At 44.0% G+C, this 27,366-nt stretch overlaps 1 protein-coding gene and 1 pseudogene across 2 annotated transcripts in view; one reads left to right on the top strand and one right to left on the bottom strand.

Annotated features, from left to right (window-relative positions):
• The window catches only part of Fhit (fragile histidine triad diadenosine triphosphatase), a 1,447,725-nt gene that overhangs the window by 1,200,073 nt on the left and 220,286 nt on the right, over positions 1–27,366 (bottom strand). The window lies entirely within an intron of this gene.
• On the top strand, positions 1,024–11,871 carry LOC119827105 (annotated as a pseudogene).

The raw sequence follows: 27,366 nt of genomic DNA, 5'->3' as shown, positions 1-27,366 counted from the left end.
TGTCTCTGACTCTTTTGCTGGATTTGGGGATCCTGCTCCTCACACTGGATCACCCTGCCCAGCCCTAATACATGGGTAGGTGATGGTCTTACTGTAACTTGATATGCCAGGTTTTGTTGATACCAATGGGAGACCTGTTCTTTCCTGAACAGAAAAGGAGAAGTGGATTGGGGGTGGGGATAGAGAGGGAGTTATGGGGATGGACTGGGAGGAGAGGAGGAAGGGGAAACTGTGGCCGGGATGTAAAATAAATTAATTAATTAAAAATAACGTGTATTATTTCTTGTCATGCGATATTAGACAATAATTAAGAATTGCTGTTGATTTTTGTTGAGAATGATAGCAGCACTGTTATTGCATACCATAAATACAGCAGTTTTATTGCAGGGTCTGCTTTATTAGTAAAATATTTACACTAAGAATATAGGAGAGTTGGTAGCTTTCTTCACAGTTTAGAAAGAACCACAGACATCCCACTCCTGTTCTAAGTAGCTGTGTTGGTAGCAATCTTGTCTCTGTTCCATAAGAGATAGGCTCTGCTCTGCCACTCTTCAGAACAGCCATGAGGAAGATTATTCTACCCCTTTTCTGGGACTGATTGTGCTGGCATCTGCAATAGCATCTAAGTAAAAGAGATTCCTATGAAACACATGCCAGCATGCACGCATTTGCTTGACCCGTGTTCTATTATTCTACAATACAGTGGATCAGCTGGCCATCCTCCTCGAGGAGCCATTGGATGGTTGACACTAACCTTGGCCTTGCCTCAAAGCCAGCTGGGAGTGAAGATCCCTGACATGATGGAGATCAGCTCTGAACCCAGGGCCCACAGCAGCCAGGTCATTCATGATAATAACTCTTATTGATGATACACCAATGTTCTGGAAGTTCCATTGTAGCAGGGAGGGCCTACCAGCCACAGTGGTACCTACTCATGACAGGAACCACTGATGGCTCAAGTTCTCGCCCCTGACATGAACTTTTGTTACAGGCCCCTTAGCTCCCTAGTTTCCTCTTTCTGAGATGAAAGCAGAGGGGGACATGCTTCCTGTGGGCTCATTCCATCTCAGATGGAAGCAAGCAGGTGAGTTACTATGGGCTCTTTCTAGATTGGGACACATGCCCGATTTGTAGCTATTAGAAATGTCATGATCTGGCTTTCTGTTCTATTTAGAGAGAAAGTTTCCCAGTTGCAAAAACTAAGCATTGCCATGATTTTGTGATACTGACCAGAACAAGTTATCTCGAATTCATTTACTCTGACGGCACATGTTTTTATATAAAACACACCGAGCGGGATCTCTACTCTTACTTTCAGTTTCTAAAGTAGGATTCATTTAACAATATTCTTTATAAAATATCCCTTCTCAAGCAGCAACTGCCAATCAACACAAGCATGGCCCCTTTCTCAGGATCAGGAGTGAGGAAGATACAAAAAGCAAGGAAACATCATCTCTGCCCGCCCCCCCCCCCCCCCCCCGCCTAACCAATAAGGCTGGAGGAAAAAAAAAAGGAGAGACAAATGCAAAAAGGTGAGCGATGAAGTAACAATGTCAGAAATGTCATAAGACAGGCCATAATCATTTGCCAAATGAGTGGAATAGAGAATGAGTGCAGCGAGTCGAGAGGCAGGAGCAATCACCTAGAATCTGATTTGAGCCACTTTCCATCTAATTTAGCTGATCAAGCCCAGAGCCCGCCCACCTCCTTACTGCAGGAGGTTATCACGGAAGATGAAAGTCGCCGCTCTGCCAGTTCAGAACTCCTGGACAATGCATCCAGAGAAACGCGTGCCGGCTGTCTCAAAGAGCCATCCGAGGGGAGGCAAATGGAGACAGTCTGATGGACTAGACACATCACTCTCCTTTGTTCCACTATATAGCTTAGCCTCTTCTGGAACCCAGGATCCTCCAGCCTCAGACACTACAGTTGTATAATTTACAGGCTTATGCGTGTGCGGGCATGCATGTGTATATGCACACGTGCACATACACACGCATACATGTACTCATGCTTTCTCTCCCCTCTGAATGAAGCTAGTAACTTCCAGATGTTCTGCAAGTCCCAGTGCCCTCAGCTACCTTAATGCTCCTAGCACTGAATTCCCACTGGAGTGTTGCACACAGAAACATAGGCTATCCTCCCTGGCACTCTTTTTCTCTGTGATTTGGGCCTGATAAAAATTTGCTGACGCGTGAGGAAACATCTTTTATTGGTCCCTTCCTTTTTTCACCACATCTAATCTATGATCACGCGTTACCCACATTTTTCCCACCACATAGCCTCAAGCCTTCCTTTTGCCAATGCCATTGACATCCTAGCTAGTAAGTTCTAGCCGCCATCAGCACCTACCGGCAGAGCATCCCGATGGTCCGACTTTACTCGTACCCTTGCAATCCACTCTAAATGCATCACCAAGAGAAACCCTGTAAAACCATCAAGTGAACCACATCTTCATGAGTTTCACCTCCTGTAGTTATAGTGACTTCTTAGCATTTTCGGAATAAAGTCTCTTTGTGCTGGCATTCAGGATCTTCTGGAACCTGACCCAAAGTCTCCTCCCTAGGAGGCCACCCAGCAGCACTATAGAACTATAGAAGAGGTGACTCTCAAGCCCATTACTGTCCATGAGAAGGATGAGTCAGAACATCAGGCTCTTTGCTGGTCATGTGAGCTGTGACTTCCTAGACTTCAATTTCTTCCCATGCAAAACTACGTGTCTTTCTTTTTTAAGGATTTATTGATTTTTATTTAGTATGTATGAGTGTTTTATTTCCATGAATGTACGTGCACCACATGAATGGCTGGGGCCTATGGAGGTCAGTAGAGGCCGTCAGTTGTGAGTCACGTGAAGGTTCTGTGAAGTGAACCCATATCCTCTGTAAGAGCAGTCAGGGCTTTGAACCACTGAGTCTCAAAATGACGTTTCTTAATGATCTGTCAAAGGAAGAAACCAAGGTACAACTTATAAAGAGCAAAGAATGGCGCTGTTCCACAGGAAGCACTCGGCAAAGCCATCACTGCCACCAAACCTACTGCCATCTCCGCAAACGTCCCCACCACTCTCAGGACCAGTACCATGTTCTCATTGCTGCTCATGTTCCTGTTCCTCATGTCCAGCTCTGTGCGTGGTCACCTACTATGCTAAATAGCTTTTATTCTCAACCTGGAACAATGCAGAGTAACCTGGAAAGAGGGAACTTAATTGAGGAACAGCCTTGGTAAGACTGGCCTGTTGCCATGCCAATGAGAGATGGATTTCATTGATGACTGACCATGAGCAGTACTGTTCTTAGGCAAGAGGTACTGCGCTACGAATGCTAGCTAAGCAAGAGCCAGGGAGCAAGCCAGTAAGTAGTGTTCCTCTGGGGTTTCTGCTTGAGTTCCTGCTCAGACTTCCCTCAATGATGGACCGTGACCCAGAAGTATAAGTCAAATAAAACCATCTCTTTCCTAAGTTGTGTTTGATGTTCACATCAAGAGAAAAGTAAAATAGAACAACAACCCCTCCCGTGTGTGTGTGTGTGTGTGTGTGTGTGTGTGTGTGTACACCACAGGCATACACAGGCTAGGGAACTTAGGGCTTCTCCTCCATCTCCTTCCCAGAGTTCCGTGTGGGTAGTGGGATCACAGGTCTCCATGCTTGCCTGACAAGTATTTTACCATCTGAACCATTGTACGTGGGTTCCTATTGCTGTGAGCAGACACCATGACCAAAAGCAACTTGGGGAGAAAAGACTGTTTTTTTCTTACCCTTCCATATCACAGTTCATCATGAAAGGAAGTCAGGGTGGGAAGCCGCAGAGCCTTGGGAAGGGAGCAGGTGCAGAGGTCAAGGAGGAGAGTCACTTGCTGACTTGCTCCTCACAGTTTGCTAAGACTGTTTTCTCTTTATGGCACCCAGGACCACCAGCCCAGGATTGGCACCCTCCACAATGGACTGGGCCCTACCACATCCATCACGAATTAAGAAAATGCCCTACAGGCTTGCCTACAGACTGATCTTATAGAAGCCTTCGCTCAGTTAGGGTTCCCCCCCGTCAGATGACTCTATCTTGTGTCACTTTGACATAAAATGAGTCGTCATAGCCATACACACAGGTGTATCTTCATTGACTCCCTTGCCTCCAAGGAGACGCTTAGCATGTCAAATTGGGAAGAGTCTTGTTGCTTTGATCCAGATGACTTTTTCCTTTGTAGGGCATGTGTGCTCAAATGGTTGCTTAGTCCAGATTCCACAGAAGCAGAGGAACCAGTCTTCTAGCTTCTAAACTGTGCTATTCAGGGAACTCAAGAAAAGAAAGGAACAAGACAGGTGTGGAGGAAGGGCGGATACTGAATGCATTTCCTCACTAGCTCCCCAATGTTTTCAAGCCCAGTTGATTGCCAGGCCCCCTCGACTTCTCTTCTGAGAAAGATCGTATGAGTGGCAGCATTTTTGAACAGCATGTTCTGGGGAAGAGGGGGAAGTCCATTCTCTACCCACTGACACAACCACTAGATTGTACACACGTAGATGCTGAGTTGTCTGCTGCTCGGTGGCATAAGGCAAGGCTAGGGCTGATGGGGTGAGCTGACAGAGAGCCTTTACCTAGTAGCAACAATAGTGTCAGGACTGTCCACGACTTAGTTCTGTAACCATGGGAACAGCACAAACCAGCCAAGCACAAATCAGGGATGAGGCTAACCTGAGTGCAGCAAAGATAGATAAGAAAATGAGAAAGTGTCTGAATGGATTTTTCTAGAATGGCAAGTATGAGACACACAGGCTCACCACTCCTGAAACCTGTATTCATGTCAAATATCTTCAAATCTCTAATCGTATTTTGTCGGACTGAACCAAAGTACCATCTCTAAGCCTTTTTCAATCCATAGAGGCAACATATTCAGTAAGATTTGATACATGTCCAGGGCAATAAAAAATAAAAACTCTGGCAGTAAAAAATCCTTCCTATAGATTAACTCAACGTATCTCTGCAAATTTGCAAGATTCACTAAAGGAAAATAATTAACTTCTGTTCCAGAAATGGACAACTGAAACTGAGAGAGCCTCATGCTTTTAAAGCGAGGGCAGGGGGAACCTGAAGGACAAGAAAAAATCTTCATGCCTGGGTTTATGTCAAAATCTCATATGCAAAAGAGCATCTACACACACTGCCACCAAGACAACTCAGAGCCACACAATTTTGCTAATTCAAAAAGATAAACATATTTAATACATTTCTTCAATAAATAAGTTTTTAAAAGTGTTTTTGTCACTTTATTTCTGAATCATACTTTGGAAAATAGAAATGAAACCCTAGAAAAAAGAAGCAACAGGGAAGCAAACAAAGGCAGCCAGAAAAACAAAAAAAGTCTTAGAAAAAAATCAATGCTGCAATGATAAAGACAAAAATGCAGCATCGAACTAATGGAAATTATTTCTGGTAATGGAAAAAGCTGCAGGAAGGAAGTCTTTCCTCACCTTTTCCATCTAACCCAGTTCCATGGATTAGAAGTCAGTTCCCATGAGTCTCTGGATACCATATAGTCTCTAATACTGTGCACATGTGGATATACACACACATACACATGCACACAGAAACACACATACATGTGCGTGCACACAGGCACACACACATAGAAACACACACAGATATACATATACACAGACACACACACAAACGCACACACAAAGACACATGCACACAGACACGCACGCACACACACACACACACACAGACATACATACATATCCACACACAGACGCATGCACACAGAATGCAAAGGACACCCTTTCTAGCAACTGGATTTGGTGTACACGCTAGCAGAGCAGTGCTCACTGAGCCCTTTGTTGGTTTGCAGCTAACACATGTTAAAACAGCACACACTGCTGGGAGGCAGTGGTGCACGCCTTTAATTCCAGCAGAGGCAGGCAGATCTCTGAGTTTGAAGCTAGACTGGCCTACAGAGTGAGTAGGACAGCCCAGGGCTACACAGAGAAACCTGACTGGAACAAACAAAACAAACAAAAAAATGAAAACACATACCTACTTCATAAACAAAGACTCTATTTGAGACATTTCTGATCTGAAGGAAAAACGCCCACTATGGTGTGGTACAAAGTCAGTGTGCTGATTTTTGCCATAAGATCTATATTCACTATAAAGATGCATTAGGGATTCCTCTAAGCCTACTGAGCCCTTTTTGACTTTGGGATTGACCTGACTGGGGCAATAAGGAATGAAGAAACGACAGGCAGAGAGACATACAGAGAAGATGGGATCAGATAGGTTTCACGGGCTGATGGAGATGCATCAGCATTGGTCCAGAAACTGCATTTATTGCACACATTTGAGTTGAGGAGACTGGTTTACCGTAATCAGTTCTCATGGTATCTTTGCAAGATCTTAGTGGGAGATCCCTATAGGGGAGCAGCCTCAGGCTGTTAAAGCAGGAGGAAGTTGCAGTTCAGGACAAGGAGAAGGCTTTGCCATTTCTCTGAGCCAGATCAGGAAAGGCTTTGCCATTCCCATGGGTCTGTGGCATTGGGGCCTTTGACATGGCCATGCTAATGTCAATAGTATATATACCCTCAGAACTTCATCTGCTCCCTGTACCAGACCACTGAAAATACCCACCCAGATGACCGGAATCTAGTAGGTGTCATCCAACACTTAGCAAGACTATGTAGAGCTGGATCCAATATGGAGGCATTAATGTGTATCTAATAAGTGCATGGGATTGTGCAAAGAACTGATTGATACAGCCATGGATATGCTGCTACTCCTGCCCGTTAACTTAGCATGGCCCGAACTAAAGATTACCCAACGGCAGGTCATGGAACCAGTTTAGGAAATAATGACCTGAAATATTTAGAAACTAAAGAATTGAATAAAAACAAAATACATGTGAGTTGTTTCTTAAGCCCCTGCCATTCCAAAAAGAAGGCTGTTCTTTGTGGAGCTGATAAAATGGAAGCTCAAGAACCTCAGGTGTTTGGTTTAGGGTATTATTGTGATTTCAATAATACCAACAATTCTTGTAACAATATTAATCTTAAAAAAATCAAAGACCATTAGCTGTCTGAGTAGAGTGTGCTGTGGGTGTTTATGCAAAGGTCCATGGACGCTGATTCCCCTGGCAGTGTCGGAGGGAAGCACTAAGCAAGATTTTCATTATCTTTTATATCTATTATGCTTATTTTGAAATCTGATTACTTCTACCCCTTCATTACTTTGGCCAGAATTTAAGGAAAATATGAATAAAACATGTGATGGCAAGTTATTTTCTTGTCTAAACCTCTTAGGGCAATGTTTCCAATATTTCAGTGATGAAGGATATAATCTATTCCCAATATAAATGTAGATTCTTTACTGTGTTAATTTGGTCAGATTTGGTTTCCTAGTAATTTAAGCTTTTTATTTAAAACTTAAGGCTTATTGACATGAATTTATTGAGGGTGTATATCTATTTCCTTATGGTACATTCATACCTAGAATTATTCTTTAATTAATTTTTAAAGGTGGCATGGCATTTTTAGGAAAATGGATGGAACTAGAAATCAGTATGCGAAACAAAACAGGCAGGATTCAGAACATAATGTTTTTTTCTCATATATGGAATTTAGGTGTGTGTATGTGTGTGTACGTGTGTGTGTGTGTGCATGCATGTATGTGTGTATGTGTGTGTGCGTGTGTGTGTGTGTGTGTGTGTGTGTGTGTGTTCAGGGCAAGAAACTAGAAAGGAGACCACGGAAGGAATCAGAAAAACACACTAGTGAGGGCAGGATAGAGAGAGCAATGAAACACATAGAACATTAAGATTGGAGTGGTGAGATGCCTCAGCAGGTCAAGGTTCTTGCCACCACACCTGAAGATCTAAGTTAAATCCCTGTAAACCGCATGGTGGAACGGGAGAACTAACTCTGGTCAGTTGTCTTCTGACCTCCACACATGTGCTACGGTGCTGACATGTGCTTGTGCACACCCACGCTCATACCCGTGGGGGAGGGAGAGGGAGAGAGAGAAAAAGGGAGGGAGTGAGAAGCACCTTTAAAACCAAACATAAGAGTAGAATGGGGACATCTGGAAGGAGAGCAGCAGGATGAAGGCAGGGCTGCCAAGGCAGGACAATTGCGAGAGGCGGACAAGAGCAGAGCACACGGGCTGGAGAGGCAGCTCTGCAGTTAAGAGGGCTGGAGTGCTGGGTGCACTTGCAGAGGACACAGATTTGGTTCCCAGAACCACACAGAGATCCACAGTCACCTGTAACTCCAGTTCCAGTGGACTTAGCACATTCTTCTGGCTTCCTCAATGACCTGGAATGCATGTGGTGCCCCAATGTGCATGCAGGAAAAACACTCGTGTACATAAAATAAAAATAAACAAATCCTTTTAAAGAGTGATGTAGCTATAGATGACATGGTGAGGTGTCTGTGTGTTGAGGTCTCTTTCCTGGCTTCACTTCAAAGTACAGGGACAGCAGGACTCAAGCTAACGACAGAGATGTTCTTTCAAGAGCTCTTACCCTAACTTTAAACAAACTTAGTACATTGTTCCCACGACAGAGACAGATATGATTAATCCCAATGTACAGGCTGTCATCTGAAGTTTAGCGAGATCATCAACTCTTTGAAGAACACACTGCAGGTTATCAATAAGGCCTAACCTCTTTCCACTATTAGCCAATAATGGAATGTTCTGCTTTTTCTAAATTCTGGCCATTTGGTGGAGAGGGGTACTTTTTATTCATTTTTGCTTCCTGTGAATTACCACCTAATGGTTATTGCAATAGTGTTTAATAAGCAATGTGTTATCCCTGGGCACTGGAATTAGCATCATTACTCAGAGATGGTAAACAGGAGCTTGCATTTGTGCACCGCCTGCAGCTGGAAGCATCAATAAAAGCCTGAGGTGGGAGGAAGAGATGAATGCACAGGCTCGAGTCAGAGGCAAGGGATGCAATTTGATGTAGGGAATTAAGAAATTCTGCCTAGATGTGCAGAGGAGCCCAATTCTTCAAGACTCTGAGGCTGAACTGCCCAGTTACATTTCTCACATGGCTTGTCTTTCCTTCACAGAGCACAAGACGCATGAACCTTGCCCTTCACATCCATAACTCTTGTGCCTACTCTGGGGTGCTTGGCATGCAATATTCTATGAGTGCAATGTGCTATGAGTCTCTTTGACAATGGTTGCTTGAGGCCCAGGAATTTTAATCTGCCTCCACGAAATAAAGACATTTAAATTTGGAAACTTCTGAGCAAATGTCTAAACAACTGAAAGACTGGGGAGTGAGAAAGTGCAGACACTGGCCTCCAGCCTTCAAGATGGCAACATGGCAGTCAACATACAAGACAGGGAGACATTGCTACTAAAGGCACATATGCTAACCCCCTGCCCAGAGGAAAAGAGAGGCTTGTCATGGAACCTAGGCATGCTGGTAGAATGGGTGACACTGGTTAAAGAGCATTTAGATCTGCTTTCCTTGTGGCATTTATGATTTTGAGACTTCAGTATAAAGATGCACAGTGCTTTTTATTATTTGTGTCCCATGCTTTGCTCTGGGGTTGGACGTGAAACCGTTTCCTTACTCTGGTATCTTACAAAGAGTGATACATAATGACAATAAGAAAAAAAATAAACGTCGAGGATCATATGATTAGTTCCGACATGAGGGAAATTGCTTCATTGCCAGAAGTCAATTCCTGAAATTGCAAACATCTTCCCTTCATAAAATTAATAATATACCCAGCTTCCTTCCCTCTTGTACTCCACTGTGCACAGATTGCAACCTCTTCTTGCCATCATGGAAGCCCACATTCTTAAAATAACATGTTCTTTCTTTCTAAAACAATGGCTTTCAACCTCCCTAATGCTGCCACCCATTAACAGTTACTCATGCTGTGGTGACCCCCCCCCCCCAACATACAATTATTTTATTGATACTTCAAAACTGTAATTTCGCTACTGTTGTGAACTGTGATGAAGATATCTGAGACTCGGGATATCTGATATGCAACCCCCAAAGTGGTTGTGATCCACAGGATGAGAAGCACTGTTCTAAAATATATGAAGACATATTTTAAAGGGTCACAGCAGTTTCTAAAACATGCATCCACCTGTTCTTTTTATCCTGCCAATACTTGTGGAGTACTAACAGTCAGGCACTTTTCTAGACTCTAAGACCATGACGCTTGGGTAGCATGGCCCTAAATGAACAAAATGATTTTGAGGGTAGTATGTGCCCAGAAGGAAATGAAGCAAGGCAGAGCAGTAAAGAGATGGGTCCTTCCTAGGGGGCATTTAAGAAGGGCTCTGTAGAAACACCTGAGCAGAGAGTTGCATGACAAGAAGTCACCTCTGCAGGAAGAGGAGCAGAAGGAAAGGCATCTGCAAAGGCCCAGCACTGCCTGGAATGCGCCTCTGGAGGGCTCCAGTGGGGCCTGTGCATAGAAGTGTGCTGTGGAGTATTATTTTAAAACGTGTGACATTTGTTTTAATGATGCAAAGATGTGTTGTATTCTTTTATGTTGCATTTGTTTAACTCTGTGAAGCTGTGTTACTTTGCCTGCCTAAAACACTTTGCCTGATTGGTCTAATAAACAACTGAATAGCCAATAGCAAAGATGAGACAGGATAGGTAGGGTCGGCAGGCAAGGAGAATAAAAGAGGCAGAGAATCTGGGAAGAAAAAGGAGCAAGAACAAGGAGAGGAAGATGATGGGGGCCAGCCACACAGCCACACAGCTAGCCACGGAGTAAGACTGAAAGCAAAATTTACAGAAGTAAGAAAGGAAAACCCAGAAGCAATAATAAAAATATAAGGCTCTGTGTGAATTTATTTGGAGCTGGGTAGCAGGGTCCTCAGAGAGTAAAAGAGTCAAAAACAACCAGAAGTGAGGTCAGGCAGTGGCAAGAGAATGGTAGATTCAACCTTAGCTGCAGGACTTGATTTTCAAGTGTTATTCTAGTGACGGGGAACCACTAAAGGTTTAAAGTCATGGAGCAACGGGTTCCAAGGGCTTGATGTCATGGACCATGGTGCGGGGGGGGGGGGGAGTGGATAATGATATATTTTAAACATGTGGATTCTTTAGAGAGAGCACAGGTCAGTCTTTGCCAGTGTGAGGAAGTGAGATTAAGAACAGAGTGATAGCTGTCTAGTCTTCTGCCTGGAACCAGGGAGGCTGTGCCAGAGAAGAAAAAGAAGGTTCCTGCTTTGCCGGAAACATCAAGAATAAGGGAAGGGATTTTACAGAGGAGAAAGTGAAGTGCCTGCAGAAGTTTGCTCTGAAAGCAAAGAGAGAGGAAGAAGCTTAGGGATGAAAAGGCAAAGCACTATGAATACACGGCGATGTACCAGACTGAGATCCAGATGGCTAGTGTGGCAATTAAAGCTGGGAAAGTCTACGTGTCTGATATTTGTCATCAGAAGCCAAGGAATAGGTGGTGTAAGCCCAAAGGTCCACAAGGTACTGCAGCTTCTCTTTCTTTGTCAGATCTTCCATTGCACCTGTGTTGAGCTCAACGAGGTGTCAGTTACTGTGCTGAGGATTGTGGAACCATATGTTGCATGGGGGTACCCTGACCTGAAGCTAGTAGATAAGCTAAATACAAATGAGGCTATAGCAAAATCACTAAGAAGCGAGTTGCCTTGGCAGATAAGTCCTTGATTGCTCCATCTCTTGGTGAATATGGCATCATCTGCATGGAGGATCCAAGTCATGAGATCTCTGGTTGGAAAGTGCTTCAGTGAAGTGAATAACTTCCTGTGGCCCTTCAGACTGTCTTCTCCATGAGGTTGAATGGAGAAAAAGACAACACAAATTGTGGAAGGTGGAGACACTTGCAACAGGGTAGACCAGACAACAGGCTTATTAGACAGATAACTAAGGGGCCGTCCGTGGTATTTTTGCAATCTGGTCCATTAAGAGCCAGTCAGATCTTGGGGGAAAGCACAGAGCGCTGGCTTGAGCATCGAGAGTAAAACCTTTGCCAGGCTACCAACATGCTGTGTGCTCCGAGGCACTCCACTGAGCCTACTCCAGTTCTGGATTCTCCACATAAAACGGGGATAACGATTCCTCCCAGAGTCTCGGTGAGAATTAAATGAGGCATCGCAAGAACCGCATGGCAATGCTGGTGGCTGGTGCCTTCTCAGGGTACAAACTGCCATTGCTACCATCAGCATCATTAGGTGGCAGAGAGTGAAGGATGAGCTGAGGAATCAAGCAACGACCCCAGGCACTCAGACTACAAAGGAGTCTATGGAGAGAGGGCAGCTGTTATCTCGGAGTACTCTGTGTCTAGTCAGGGGGAGGTCTGCCCATAAAACTTACAGCTTGTCAATGGTGGAATCTGAATTATAAAAAGAGAGTTGTCACACCACTGGAAAAATCCAGGTGCTGCCAAGCAAGACTGAATTAATAAGTGCAGTGCAGTCGTGTAAGGAAATACTTTGGAGAAACAAACAATAACGAGTGGCGGGCTGAAGGGGTGTGGTTGATCGGCAGTTATGATTAACCAGACTAGCTTTAATATATAATATTCAGCTTTAATAAAGGAAAGAAAAGGGAACTTACAAAAGCCAAGGTTCCAGCGAGGAACGCAGGAAAACAAAGAGCAGGCAGGCCGCACACCCGCAAGATTTTATAAGTAAATATTAGCCTAAGGGGGACACGCCTTACAAACAAGGTGATTGACTGGGCTTCCTTTTCAGCGGGCTCACCCAGCACCAAAGATGAGCTGCACAAAAACATTTGTGGAAAAAAAACTATGCAGAAGAGATGACAAGCTGTGCAAGTTTTGTTTAAATGAAACTCAAGAACAGTGGAGACTAATTTTGGTCTTATAATATCTGCTGTACCTTAAGGTGTGTGTGTGTGTGTGTGTGTGTGTGTGTGTGTGTGTGTGTGTATATATCTATATATATATATAATTTCAGGGGCTCATAATTACCTAGACACATAACCAAATGCTGACTTCATGAACCCTGGGACTCTTTATGAGCCTGTTCATTGCCAAGGCTGTCTCTCCCAATCCGATTCCAAGACTCTACCCACAGTCAGTCATGTGGCGGCAACTAACACGGGACAGACGAAGGAAAGCTATGGAAGGGAGCAGGGCCACCATAGAGTAGCGGACTGCAGTCAGGAATGGATTTTCAGAAGCCACTCAGCTGACAGCAGGTGGCTGCTTGGCTCCTTGGTTTTCACTGGTCCTGAATCTCCAGGTGTTAAGTGAAAGCTCCCAAGGCAGGATAGCTTTTTTTTTTAATATACTAGAAATGGCCCCCAAGTATCTCAGTACTCTATAAAGAAACACAATGGGGTAATGAAGCGCGCGTTCAAACAGTATCTTCTGGCATTTCCATGAAGAACACTGAGGCGCCGAGCACCTGAGTATAGTCATTTTCCTGACAGAACAACCCGAACCACAATGCAAAAGGCATTACGCCCTATCATGTGACATTAAAAATTACTTCCAGGCTCCGATCACCTGCCAGTGTGCCCAGGGCAACTTTATGATTATATCATCACAGTCTGCAATTCAAATCATGAAGGAGCTGGAATTACAGTGCTCAGCCGGACAGCTCAGAGCTCGTCTGCTTCTCTTGCAGTGAAAAATGGTAGCAGAGAAAACCTCACTTTCCTGGAAAAACACTATCAAATAATAACGCCATCCAGGAGTCATTTCTGCAAAGTAATAACAGGCCATACATAATTGATTGCCTTTAGTCTTTGTCTCTGGGTGTTTTAAACCACCATTACTCTCCCCACCAACTTCCACTCTGGATCCAGGCTGCCCATCTGGTACTTCCACAAATGATGTTTGCACCTTTGCTGTGCACTTCACGAGTAAAGTTCTCATATCTCCACAGTTCTCATGGTGTGCTCATGAGCCATCCCCAGTGGTTAGAGGAAAGTCACTTCTAGAGCTGAATTGATTTGGATTTATGCTCTCACCTCAGGCTTGCAAGGGAATTCAAGCTACTCTGGGAGATAAAATCCACTCCTGTGAAGTCATGTCCTAACTCCCTCCATTAAGGCAAATATTGCCCTAAAAGCAGGAAAGATAGACCTGCATTATACCGACTCTTTGCCTTACCAACCAGTGATAGCTGCATCCATAAAATCTAAATAAATAATTCATTCCAAAATTGTTTGTGCATCAGAAGGCTCATAGCACTGGTGACTGTATGAAGAGGTTTGAGCCACACTTGGGACTTCTGATATGCCTCGGCCACAGAAGGAAATCCATTCTCTCTCTCCCCATCTATCTTCACCTCACCCAGTACCCCGACTATACACATGTATGAGTCATATGTGTCTGCTGATTCCTGGAAATGACAAAAACTATGACTTTAGACATGTTGTTAATATCATATAGACACAGGTTTCAAAGCCTGGCAAATAAAAAAGTGTAAGGTGAAACTCACTAATAGTTTTTGGAAAGCTGGAGAGATAGCTTTGCCAATGAGATGCCTGCTTTACAGACGTGAGGAACTGAGTTTGCATCTCAGCATCATATTTAAAAGATTAAATAAAAATGCTGGATGTAGTGGCACATGCTTACAATTCCAGGATGGGGAAAGCGGAGACAGACAGATCCCTGGGGGCTCACTGGTCAGCTAGCCAATGAACTCCAGGCCAATGAGGGACCTTCTCTCAAGAGAAAAAGAAAAACACAAAAGCAAGTTGGATATTCCCAAGGAATAACACCCAAGGTTGTGTACTTAGCCTGTACTGGCCTTGCAGGCAGGCTCTCTCTCTCTCTCTCTCTCTCTCTCTCTCTCTCTCTCTCTCTCTCTCTCTCTCTCTCTCGTATGTACACATTGCATCAACACTCAACAGACACATTGTGAACAAGATGTGGGACAGGCTATAAAACCGCAAGGCCTTCTCCAGTGATGCACTTTCTCCGGTAAGGCTCCATCTCCTCAAGGCTCTCTACAGACTTCACAAAGAAAGCACCACCAGCTGGGATCATGTGTTCAAACCAATGAGCTCATGGGGAACACCTCCTCTTCAAACCACAGCACACACACCCTCCCCCCCCCGCCCCCAGAGCTGACTAACTAGCTTCTGGACAGGTGGGAAGTATCTTATGCATCAGGTGCCAAAAGCAGGATGTAACGATACAGGGTAATGGGTCTGAGTGTCCTCTGTTTTCTCTGTATCATCAGATGGAGTTAAATAAAACCAGCATTAAAATAAACTATTTCAATGAATTTCTACAACTCAACTATTAAAAATGCTTATTTACCTACATGGTTTATTTAACTTGATCCATACAGAAAGTAAGTATATATGAACTACATATGTGCTACCTAGATAAATATATAATATTTATATGTATGAACCTACTTTATATGCATATACATGTATATGAGCATACAAACAGGTATCTCTGTATATACACATACCCAACCTCTCATTGTTCTAGAAAGATCCCAGGGAAAAGCATTTAAAACATCTGCTTTGAAGGTCAATGGGATAACTTGTGAGACTCCTGCCATATGGAAGTTAACAGGAATCTCAAATTAAATTCCCTCCAGTCCCAACACATCCGAACTGTCAGAGATGAGTGGGGAGGGTCCCTCTCTGGGCTCTCCCTCCTTATAGCTCTTTGTGTTGCAAGAACACAGTTGTTGCAGCCAGACCTGTCCCCGTGGCCTCTCCCGGCCTCCCTACCCTGACCTGATGTTTCGTACAATATTCCAAAGCATGCTGCAGAAGCACTTGGGCTCTTTCCAGGAGACACGTTACACAATCAAGGTGCCATCCTGGCTATTATTCACTGCCTGCTTTAGGTCTCTGTAGAGGGGCTGTCTGTTTCACTTGCCAGCACTCCAGTTACCTGTTTTGCTTAATAAATTACCATAGTGTGTAAATGTGTACAATCTCTAAATCTGTAAGAACCACCTTGAAGGATGATTTTTAAAAATACCACACTTAAAAAAAATGAGTGATCTCTCCATTGCTATTGTAAAGAGTGGGGGATTTATACCAGAAAAATTCCAATCACAGTAGCTGCTCCTTCCTCAGGTAAGTGGTTCTTGGGAGGTGCACTTGAAAGAGGACGACTTTCCACCGAACACTTTAATTTTAATTTAACCTTTCCAGAAAAAAAAAAAATGAAGGGCTCTGTGTAGATTCTTTTGGCTTTATTTAAGGCCTAAAAATTAGTTCTGAACTGTGATAATTGTGGGCTTAGGAATGCAATCAATCCCAAGCACCACTTCTGATTTGCTTATAAGCCCTGCAGATCAGGAGCTGCTGTTTATTGCTAACTGGAAGGTGGCAAGTTACTTAATTGTGAAGCTGAACTTCAAGTCGAAGTGCCGTGGGATGGCTGGAGGCGAAGGGCTCGGCTTTGCGGTGGGCAAGTGTGATGGATAAAGACGGGTGAGGCAGGCTTCTGGGTACGTACTTGCTAGTCGTCAACTTTAATTAAAACAGAGTGACGGAGGGGCAAGGCAGAGTGTAAAGGTCACAGCCAAGCAGAGACCAGCCCTGGAAAGGACAGCTGATTTCCATCATCTGCCTTCGCGACCTTGCTCTAATTCCAGCTTTCTGCTCTTGCTCTTAAGACCTGAACTAAATCACATTGCTTATATGTTGTTGTTTAAAGACAAATAGGGAGGCCCAAAGTCTGGCCATGAGAAATGTTGATGTCTATCATAAAGTCACTAGACTAATTGTAAACAGCAGAAGATGTATCTGTGTCTGGGCTGCGTGGCTATGGTCGGTGTTAATCAAGACGTCACGTGTGTTCATTTTCTTCCCTTTAAGATGCAGAAATCCCATAAAGTCTGCTAAGATGGATGGCTTGTTCTTTATGTATGGGGGCGCTATCATCCAGGTCATCTTGAAGATCTCACCACTTCTGCACACCGCTATGCCTAGAGATTGAACGTTTAGAAATGGAGATCATCCAAAGTCAAGTTAATGAGCGCATATTTGGTATATGCTGTTCAGTGGGATTATTACTCTGCAGTGATTCAAGAAAAGAAAATCATCTCCAGCCCCTCTTAAAATTTTAGTTTGGAAAATAATAACAGAAAACATCATCTGCCTAAATATTTTTATTGCAAAGTAAAAGAAACTGGTGTGCTGAGTCCCAATCCCAGACACACTGAGTCGCAGGGGTGTGGTTGACATTACTTATTTTTTTAACCAAGGCCATTTATTGAGGTATAGTGTGTAAGAAAATATACGTCTACCTTCCCAGGATGCCACAATAAAGCAGGCAGAGTCTTTGCCTTCAGCGGTAAGCAGTTCCCTCCCTCCATGTGCAGTCTTAACAGAGCCAAACCCCACAACATTTGCAGCCATGGCTGCAGATGAGAATGTGAAATGGTGGCTCTGCCTTGGTGTGTTTGTCTGCATACATCTTTGGTTTATTTTACTAGATATCACTATTTTGGCAGAAACATCTAGCTCTCTTCTCTTAAAACAACTAAACTAAATACACTGAGCCAGAAATCCCACTTGGCAACAACCGGCTGGTGCTGGCTGGTGTGGCTCACTTGCCACCACCACAGACATGTGCTCTTGCTTGCCAGAGCTCCACTACCTGCTGGCCTTGGTGTCATATTATCTGAGTTGTTCAGATAGACGTGACAAGGCTTCAGAGACCCTGGATTTTCTAGCCTGCTTATTAAACACTCCTCCGTGCCTTAGTTTTCTAAAAGAGAAGGAGGAGAGATGGAGGGGGAACAAGGAAAATAAAAACAAAGCCTCCCCTTACTGGTACACAATGTGAATCTATGGAAGAGACCCAAACCTGGGAGCTACTAGGCAAAGGATCACGCTATTGCAATTACATTTATGAAGAGAAATGTAGATGTTCAGAAGTCATAGCCTACGATACCACAAAAAGCAACATTACTGAAAGGGCAACACCCCCGCCCGCACTTCTGGTAAGAGCAGAAATGAATAGAGACATTATGAAAAGCAGGGTGGTACTTCCTCGGAAAACTAAAAAAGCTGCCTTATGACCCACTTAGGATTAGAATGAGGCATATCCACAGGGAAAAAACATGTCCCAAAGACGTGTCTCCCCTCCCGGGTTTACTATGCACCATAGATGCCAAGAAGTGGTATCCACTGAGAGGCCTGCTGAGGCTGAGTAGGTAAAGAACATGTGATAAAATCCTGTAATTGGGACCAACACAAAGGAGAGCGAAGGACATGTGTTAAGCGCAATAGAATAAGCCAGACACGTGAAAACAAATGCTACGTGACCTCATACATGTGAGAAACTGCAGCGATTGAGTTCAAAGATGCACATGATCATCAGAGCTGGGAAGAAGGGGCAGAGGGACTGGTTCAGACAGGAAGAGGCAGCTGTGTGGGAGGGATGAGGTCCAGAGCACTGGTCATGGACGGTGACTACAGAGAACTGGTCACGGCTCTGGTCACGGCACGGTGACTGCCGTAAGTTATCGTATTCTCAGGCTGCCTAAAAGGGGGACTGTGTTCATGCTCCCGGCACAAACGAATGCCAAACATCTTCCAGCATGTTCTTGTTCTATATGTGGGTCGGAATATCACCTGGCATTCCATGTCAAATTCTGTATACAGAAAACCACCAGCAGGGTTACCGGAGCCCACAGAACAACAGAATATCATCACCAGCTACACTTCAGACAAGATGCTAGCGTCCAAAAATTACAAAGAATTGCAGACATTAAATGCTAAGGAAATAAAACTGCCAATCAGCAAATAGGCAAATGAACTGAGTAGAGAAAGCTATCAAAAAGGAAACACAAAGAACAAAAGATAAAAAGAGAGAAAAACGAAACAGAAAACTATTTTTAAAGGGGCTTGATATTACCAGTCCTAAGGAAAATGCAAATTAAAACTCCTTGTGGACATCACCTCACCCCAGCTGGAATCTGGCAGCTAGTGCTGGAGAGAGAGAGGAGCCCCTACTCACTGTCGGCCAGCTTTATGTCAATGGGACACAAGCTGGAGTCCTTTTAGAAGAGGGAACCTCAGTTGAGAAAATGCCCTCACCACGCTGCCCTGTGGACAAGCCTCTGGTGCATTTTCTTGATTGATGATTGACGTGGGAGGGTGGTGCCAATGTGGGCTGGTGACGCTGGATGCTATAAGAAAGCAGGCTGAGCAAACCGTGGGGCACAAGCCAGTAATAAGCACGCATTCAGCATTTGCTTCTGTTCCTGCCTCCAGGTTCCTGGCCTGCGTTCCTGCCCTGACGTCCTTGGATGACGAACTAAAGCTGTAACATGAAATAAACTTGACCACCCCCCCTCCCCCCGGGTTTCTTTGGCCCTGGTGTTTGATCACAGCCATAGGGAAGTGAGTAGTATAATATGGTACAAAACAATATAGTCTTTGTGGAAAACAATTTGGAGGCTCTTCAAAAAATTTAAAACAGTATTGCCACATAAGCTATTTCAGTCCCAGGCATTTACCCAGAGAACTTCATGCCCTGTCGTGAAGGCATTTGTACCTTCCTGGTCATTGAGGCTTTGCTCACTAGAGCAGATAATTGAAATTAATCTAGTTGCTCACCGACAAATGAATGGGGAGTGAAAATATTCTTTGTGTGTGTGTGTGTGTGTGTGTGTGTGTGTGTGTGTGTGTGTGTGTGTGATATGTATGAATACTACACAGCTGCAAAGGAAAATGAAGTTAAACATTTTTCAGGAAAATGGATGGACTTAGAATGTATAATATGAAGCAAGCTCGCACAATCACGGAAAGAAAGAACAATGTTCTCATGTGTGTATGTAAATACATATACATTTGGATACAGGATAACATGAAGAAAAGAGAGCGAGAAAAGCTAAAATAAAGGGACGGGGAAGGACAGAATGGAAGAGAGAGGGCAAAGACTGATTGTGTTCAAGCTCTGATTCTATCATTGATCCTTGGGGGTTGGTGGTGGCACCTAGAAGATATTCAACACTGAATGTGGCAAACTTAGTGCGAAGTGCCATAGCTGTTTGGAATGTTTGGAATGCCTGTTCTGACTACGCTGAGGTCCACTGAGCTGTGTAGAGTTGGAGTCTAGTTAATTTGGGTTGATAATGTTTTCATTCATTTGCAAGTTTTTTGTTTTTAGAAAAAGCTTATGGCGTTCAAAAATAAAATAATAGTCACAGCCTTTGTCTCTCAGTATTAGAAGCCATGTAACTATAAGGAAAATATTAGTTCACACGTCTTGAATGGAAACTGAAGCTGGAAAGGACTGAGGTACAGATATGGATCATGGCCTTCAGGCCATGACTTTCTAAGTGGGGCTCCTAGGGCTGGTGAGATGAAATCAAAGTGGACAAATGGAATCCCATAACAGCAAACTGAACAGAGTGGAGAGATGGCCTGCATTACAGGAGGAAAATTTTCCATCTATTCACCAGACAGTGGACTAATATCCAGACCTCAATTGGAAAATAGAAGAGAAACCACCCAGGTAAAAAATGGACAGATGAGCTAAAATGATACTTTTCAAAAAAAAAAAAAAAAGTCAGTTGATACACTGGGAAAAAAATGTCCAACATCTTATGGCAGCAGCTAAATGCAAATTAAGACTACATTGAGATTCTGTGTCACACAAGCCAAGAAGGCTCGAGTTAACATGACACAAAAAAAAAACCTAAGAGGAAGGGAAGGGACTTTGCTGTTGGCTGGTGCGACTGTCAACTTGTACAGCCAGTAAAGAACACTGTATAGAGGTTCCTCAAAAATAACCTTAAAATAGGACTGCCATAGAACCCAGCTTATCTATACCATGTATACTGTAGAACCCAGCTTGTCTATACCATGTATACCATAGAACCTAGATTATATATACCAGGTATACCGTAGAACCCAGCTTATCTATACCATGTATACCATAGAACCCAGCTTATATATACCATGTATACCATAGAACCCAGCTTATATATACCATGTATACCATAGAACCCAGCTTATATATACCATGTATATAATAGAACCCAGCTTATCTATACCATGTATACTGTAGAACCCAGCTTATATATACCATGTATACCATAGAACCCAGCTTATATATACCATGTATATCATAGGACAGCTGGGTGCATACACAATGCTATCAAGATCAATGCGCAATGGAGATGCTTAAATAGCTCAAAAAAGCAAATATATGTTTTCTTCCAAGTGTGGAGCCTTATGAAACAAAAAACATGAAAGCAAAGAGACACACCTGAAAGCAGAGGGAGACAACTGCATTTAGGGAAGAGAAAAGGATAAGGAGAAGGGGAGAGAATGTAAGGTGTTGGTTATGAACAAAGCATGTGATAGTCATGTATGGAAATGTTATGATTAGGGGCTGGGGTTGGTTTAGCAGGTAGAATACTTGCAGGGCAGGCATGCAGCCCTGGGCTTGGATTCCTAGTAGCTCTGTCAAAAGTCAGGAATAGAGACAAGCACTGGTAATCCTAGCACTCCAGAGACTGAGACAGGGATCTCTGGGGCTGGCCAGCAAATCTAGGCAAATTTCTGCCCTCCAAGTTCAGTGAGGGGCTCTGTCTCAAAATATTAGGTGGAAAGTGTTCAAGGAAGACATTGACCTCTGGTCTCCACACTGAAATGCACAAATACGTGCACATGCCCTATACACACACACACACACACACACACACACACACACACACACACTCACACACATGATCTTGACCTCTCTTGCTGATATATTCCCTTCTCTGTCTTTTCAATTGGTTTCCCAGAGCCAGGCTGGTGCTTGGCTAAGGATCTTTGCATCTGGTTCCATCAGTTAGATGAAGTTAGATGAAGGCTCTATGATGATAGTTGTGGTATTCACCAATCTGATTACAGAGGAAGGCAAATTTGGGCACCCTCTTCACTATTCCTAGGAATCTTGGCTGGGGTCATCCTTGTGGATTCTTGGGATTACGCTAGCACCAGGTTTCTCCCTAACACCATAGGGGCTCTCTCTATCAATATCTCTCTTTCAGTGCTCTCCCACTCCATCCCTCCCCTCCTTGACCATCACATTCCCTCATGTTCTCATCCCCCACTCCTTCCCTTTTACCTCCCCCCCTTTATCCCCAGTATACCCAGGAGATCTCATCTAATTCCCCTTCCCAGGGTGATCCAGGTGTCCCTCCTAGGGTCTTCCTTGTTACCTAGCTTCTTTAGAGCTGTGGATTATAGTCTGTTTATCCTTTGTTTTACATCTAATATCAATTTATGAGTGAGTACATACCATGTTTTTCTGGGTTACTTCACTCAGGGTTGTTTGCTCTGGTTCCATTCATTTGCCTGCAAATTTCATAATGTCATTGTATTTTATAGTTATGTTGATGTGGGAGGGTCTTCTGTTTGAGTTGATTTCATTGGTTAATGAAGAAAATGCCTGGCCCATTTGATTGGCCAGCCCTTAGGTGGGAGGAGTAGACAGAACAGAATGCTGGGAAGGGAAGTTAATAAATCGCCATGCCTCTGCTCTCTGGGGCAGACTGCCGTGCCTCTCCTCAGGGAGCCAGATGCCATGAAGCCAGCCACCAGGTCAGATGTGCTGAATCTTTCCCGGTAAGACACCACTCGTGGTGTTATACAGATTATTAGATATGGGTTAGTCAATATGTGAGTAAGAGGCTGAAACTAATGGGCCAGGAAGTGTTTAAAAGAATACAGTTTGTGTGTTGTTATTTTGGGACAAACTAGCCGGCGGCCAGGAACGGGGCGGCAGGAATGCAGCCCGCAGCTCTAATCACTACATTATGTAATACTCCACTGCATTAATGTACCACATTTTCTTTATCCATTCTTTAGTTGACTGGTATCTAGGTTGTTTCTAGGTTCTAGCTATTATGAATAATGCTGCCCTGAACATTGTTGAGCATGTGTCCTTGTGGTGTAACTGAGTATCCTTTGATTATACGCCCAAAAGTGGTATCATTGGGACTTGAGGTTGATGTATTCCCAGTTTTCTGAGAAACCACCATACTGATTTTCAAAGTGGCTGTAACAAGTTTGCACTCCCACCAGCAGTGGAGGAGTGTTCCCCTGACTCAACATCTTCTCAACATATGCTGTTTTCTGTATTTTTTATATTAGCCATTCTAACAGGTGCAAGATGGTATCTCAGAGTTGTTTTGATTCGCATTTCCCTGATGATTAATAATGTTGAGCAATTCCTTAAATGTTTTTCGGTCATTTGAGATTCTTCTGCTGCGAATTCTCTATTACCTAGCTCTGTGTCCCATGTTTTAATCAGATTACTTGGTACTTTGATATCTAGTTTTTTGTGATCTTTATACATATTTGAGATCAGCCCTCTGTCAGATATGGGGTTGGTGAAGAGCCTTCCCTATTCTGCAGGCTGTTGTTTTGTCTTATTTAGCACGTAAAGAAAAAGACATAAGGTCAAATACATGAGACCTCTATAGGGACTTCTGTAAAGGATTCAGTGGCTTCACCGAGGTTTCTTCTATGACATGCCATAATCCAGATAGGGAAAAACTTAAATGAACAAGTAGAAGAGTCACTTCGGGTGCATGGGAGCTCTCCACATTCTTAATCTAGGGGCACTATGGGAAATAAATCAGAAGAGCGTGGTTCATCGTGGGAGGTACAGACTGAATTATGTGGGCACCCCGTGTGTGTACACCGCACTCAGCTGGGAGCCAAGGAAAGAAGCTTAGGGATAATGCCAAGGCCACCATGTCTCTTCCCGCAAGCTCCAAATTAAGGCAAGAAGTCCAATGATACAGCACATGGAAAACACAGTCATAGGGACCTGGCTGGCAGCTGGCAGGGACTGGGTATTAGCAGCAGCAGCAGGAGATGGGATTGCAGGTGTGAATACGCTTTCTGAAACAATAATCAAGACATTCCCTGGGTCTGATCCCAGCGCTTCATCAAAACAGACAGTCTTGAGAGACAGAAAGGGATCCTAGTTATGGCTCTCTGGCAGTGGACTTCGAGAACAAGTAACATGTACAATACTCTAGCCTGTCATTCTTCAGAGAGAATATCGTAGGGACAAACTGATTATCATTTAGATTGACAGTTAAAGACAAAAGACACTGTGATCCAGAGATGGGGCGAAATGCAGGCTTCTCACAGAAGGCCTGTCCGTTTAGGAAGACAGGGCAGCCACCAGAAGACTATTCCAACAGCACCGGCTCATGGAGTAGATTTGACACATGGAACCTGAGTGCCTGGGAGAGCTCCCCCAGCAGTGGAAAGGAGGGCACCTGAGAGAGGGCAGCATAGAGCTGGGCTCCCAGTGGCATCTCTGGAGGGAAGATCAAGGAGGAGGTGTCTCCCTCCTGAGATGATGCTAGCAAAATACCAGAAACTAGGCAGCTTATAGACAATTGAAATTTATTTCTTAGAGTCCTAGAGACTGAGAGGCCCCAGATCAAGTCCCCAGCAGATTCACAGACGCAAAAAGGCATCACAGATCAAGTCTTATTCCTATGTCTTAATATAGTGCAGAGAGCTAGCTAGCCCCACGGCAATTCTTCCACAAGAGCAGCAATCTCATTCGTAATGTCTGTATTGAGATCACCTAGTCACCTCCTGGAGATGTCCGAGTACTCTTGAGGAACCAACGCTGGTGGTAAAACACTATGTATTGCAAAGCATTATCCAACTCAAGCTGGGCAGCCCAGTAAGTGTGTCTGTACACTGGGGAAGCTGCCGCTCAGTGGGGGCTAAGTCCACCAGTCCTGGTGTCTTAGAAGCCCAAGCATGGTGAAGGCCTGGATGCTTCCTGTGGTCACAAGTCTTTAGTTCATGTAAGAAGTCAGAATTAGCTGGGCTCCACATAGGTTACAGCAACAACAGCAAGGGACCGAAGCAGACAGGCAGACTAAAAGCAAATGTTTGCTTCTCTTTATATCTTCTTGGCTAAGATCGGCCACCATCAGATGGCATTGCCCACTCGGTCACGCCTCTCACAGAGCCATAGTTGAGTAAAGTCGACAAGAGATTGGCCATCCTAACTCCAATATACTCCACATCCCTTGAGGGGTTAGAACTTGCACAAGTGAAAGTAGGTGGGGGTTCAGCAAATATTCCTCTCGTCATAGGGAGTGTCTTGATCTGGCTGAGAAAGCAAAGGACTTTCTGTTCCTTGGTGATCACTTACTGAAAGCAGGCCACCTCACAAAAGAGGTGTCTTTAAATGAGAGGGATGAGGGTAATAAGCTTTCTGTTTGTAACCAAGGCAACGTGTAAGAGTCCATGCCACTCCTGTCTCTGAGTAGGTAAATTGCTTTCGAGCTCTGCCTTTGAGGGAGGTCACTTAAAGTTATCATCTTAAAGCTCCCGTAAGGTAGATGGCAGTTAAGACACAACAGTGAAGCCACTTTGGGGGTGTCTTTGTTGGTAAAGTGCCTACTGAGCGGGAAGGGGGCCCTGAGATGATATACGATGTACCCATGGAAAAGGCAGAGCTATAATCCTAGTGCTAGGGAGGTGGACGGGAGGAAACCTGAGATGCACTGCTCATCTGGCCTTGCTCAACTTAGTGAACTGCAGATTCAGAGTAAAAGAGAGAGACAGAGAGAGAGAGACAGAGAGACAGAGAGAGACAGAGACAGAGAGAGAGAGACAGAGAGAGAGAGACAGAGAGAGAGAGAGAAAGAGACAGAGAGAAAGAGAGAGACTTTAAAAGTCAGGTCGGGAGTAGTAGAAGACACTCCACATGAGTGACTAGCCTCTACATGCACGTATACATGCACATATACAAGAACACACACACACACACACACACACACACACATACACACACTATCCTTAAAATAAAATGAAAAGTTCAAAGGCTATAGTGCCCACATATAAAGCATCTCTAAGAAAATTAGCCTCATGTCTTCAATATCAAAGGGCCTCTTAAATCTTAAGCCTATGGAAGAAGATGAGTTGTGGACCAATGTTTCCATCCCTTGGGTATATAACACAGAGAAATCAACTTAAATGAAAGGAAAATTGATGCTGGGCAATGGTTCCTAAAGTTTCAGTCAGTTATGGAAGGGGAGGGGATAGAGCAGGGCACAGGATCCTAAGGCAGCTAGGCAGCAGATCGAGAATGCTGCCCTATGGGCTGGCTCTCTCCCACTCCCATTATTTCATTGAGGGGCGCTCAGCCTGTGGGGTCGAGCTTCCCACATTATTAGGGTGGTCTTTTCTCCTTTGCCCTTGCTGGAAGGACCCTCCCAGACACAGGAAGTATTGCGTTTCACAATTTAGATGCTTCTCAGTCCCACCAAAGAGATAATGAAAATCAATAGGCATAGAGGTGTGAACTCATTTCTCTGAGATGCTTCTACCTAAATTCAAGGAGTTTTCCTGGAAAGGAATGGAACGTGATTAAAGATAGAAACAAGAGAGAAGGATGGCTTCAGGCACCAGAACTTTCGGTAGAATGTACAACTTCCCTACTTTTTTTGAAGTTTGGGTTTTGTTTGTTTGCTTGCTTTTTTTTCCTTATTTTTTTTTTTAAAACAGGGTCTCTCTGTGTAGTTCTGGCTGTTCTAGGCTGGCCTTGAATTCACAGAGATCTACCTGCCTCTAATTTCTAATATACCCCATGCTGGGCTCTCGAGATGCCCATAGGCCCATAGAGCAAAAGTCTTTTCTGTCTGGGTGATGTCAGAAAGACAGAAACCAAGAATGCAGCACCAGGGTGTCACAGCCCCCAGACTATCACAGAGCAGTCTACCACACAGTCTCTCCTCAGCAACAGTGGCATGCTGGGCCAACCCCACCACCCAAAAGGTGAGAAAAGAGTATCTAGACTACAGAATACAGAATTCTCCAGACTCCCAGAAAAACTAAGCACAATTAGAAAAGGAGACAAGACACCGAGAGACACTCAGCATCCCTAGCCACCCAACAAATGTAACTGAAACCCACAAGAAGATGCTGCTGAGCACCCATAAGCCTGGCTAAAACAAAAGTAACAAAGTAACAAAACCTGTTAAGGATGAAGAAAAAAACGATCTGCTTCAAGTTGAAATGCGAAATCTGGGAAATGGTTTTTGTTTTTCTAATCTGAAAACCAATCATTCTACAGAAAGTAAACTTACCCTCTCCTGACAGCCTACACATGACTGGCTCATGGTGGTTAGTCATGGAGGTTTTCACACAATCTATGAATGAGTAAAGGTTGAAACTTTGATATGGACAAATCCACAACACGGGATATTACTCAGCAAGACAAAGGGATGAACACTGGATGCAACCCTGGGTGAGCATCAAGAAAATTGTGTTGCTTGGGGAAGGAGCTGATCTCAAAGAGAGACATGCCTCAATAATTACTTCTAAATCATGTTTGTTTACCATGTTTTCCATATTAGCCATTGATTCATTACTAAGAACAGTGTGTAATTAAGGAGTAGCATGGGAGGGGTG

This window comes from Arvicola amphibius, chromosome 12 (genome assembly GCF_903992535.2).
Source record: "Arvicola amphibius chromosome 12, mArvAmp1.2, whole genome shotgun sequence".
Taxonomy (NCBI): Eukaryota; Metazoa; Chordata; class Mammalia; order Rodentia; family Cricetidae; genus Arvicola; species Arvicola amphibius.
Note: the sequence above shows the minus strand (reverse complement) of the source record. Positions and strands in the feature narration are given on the sequence as shown.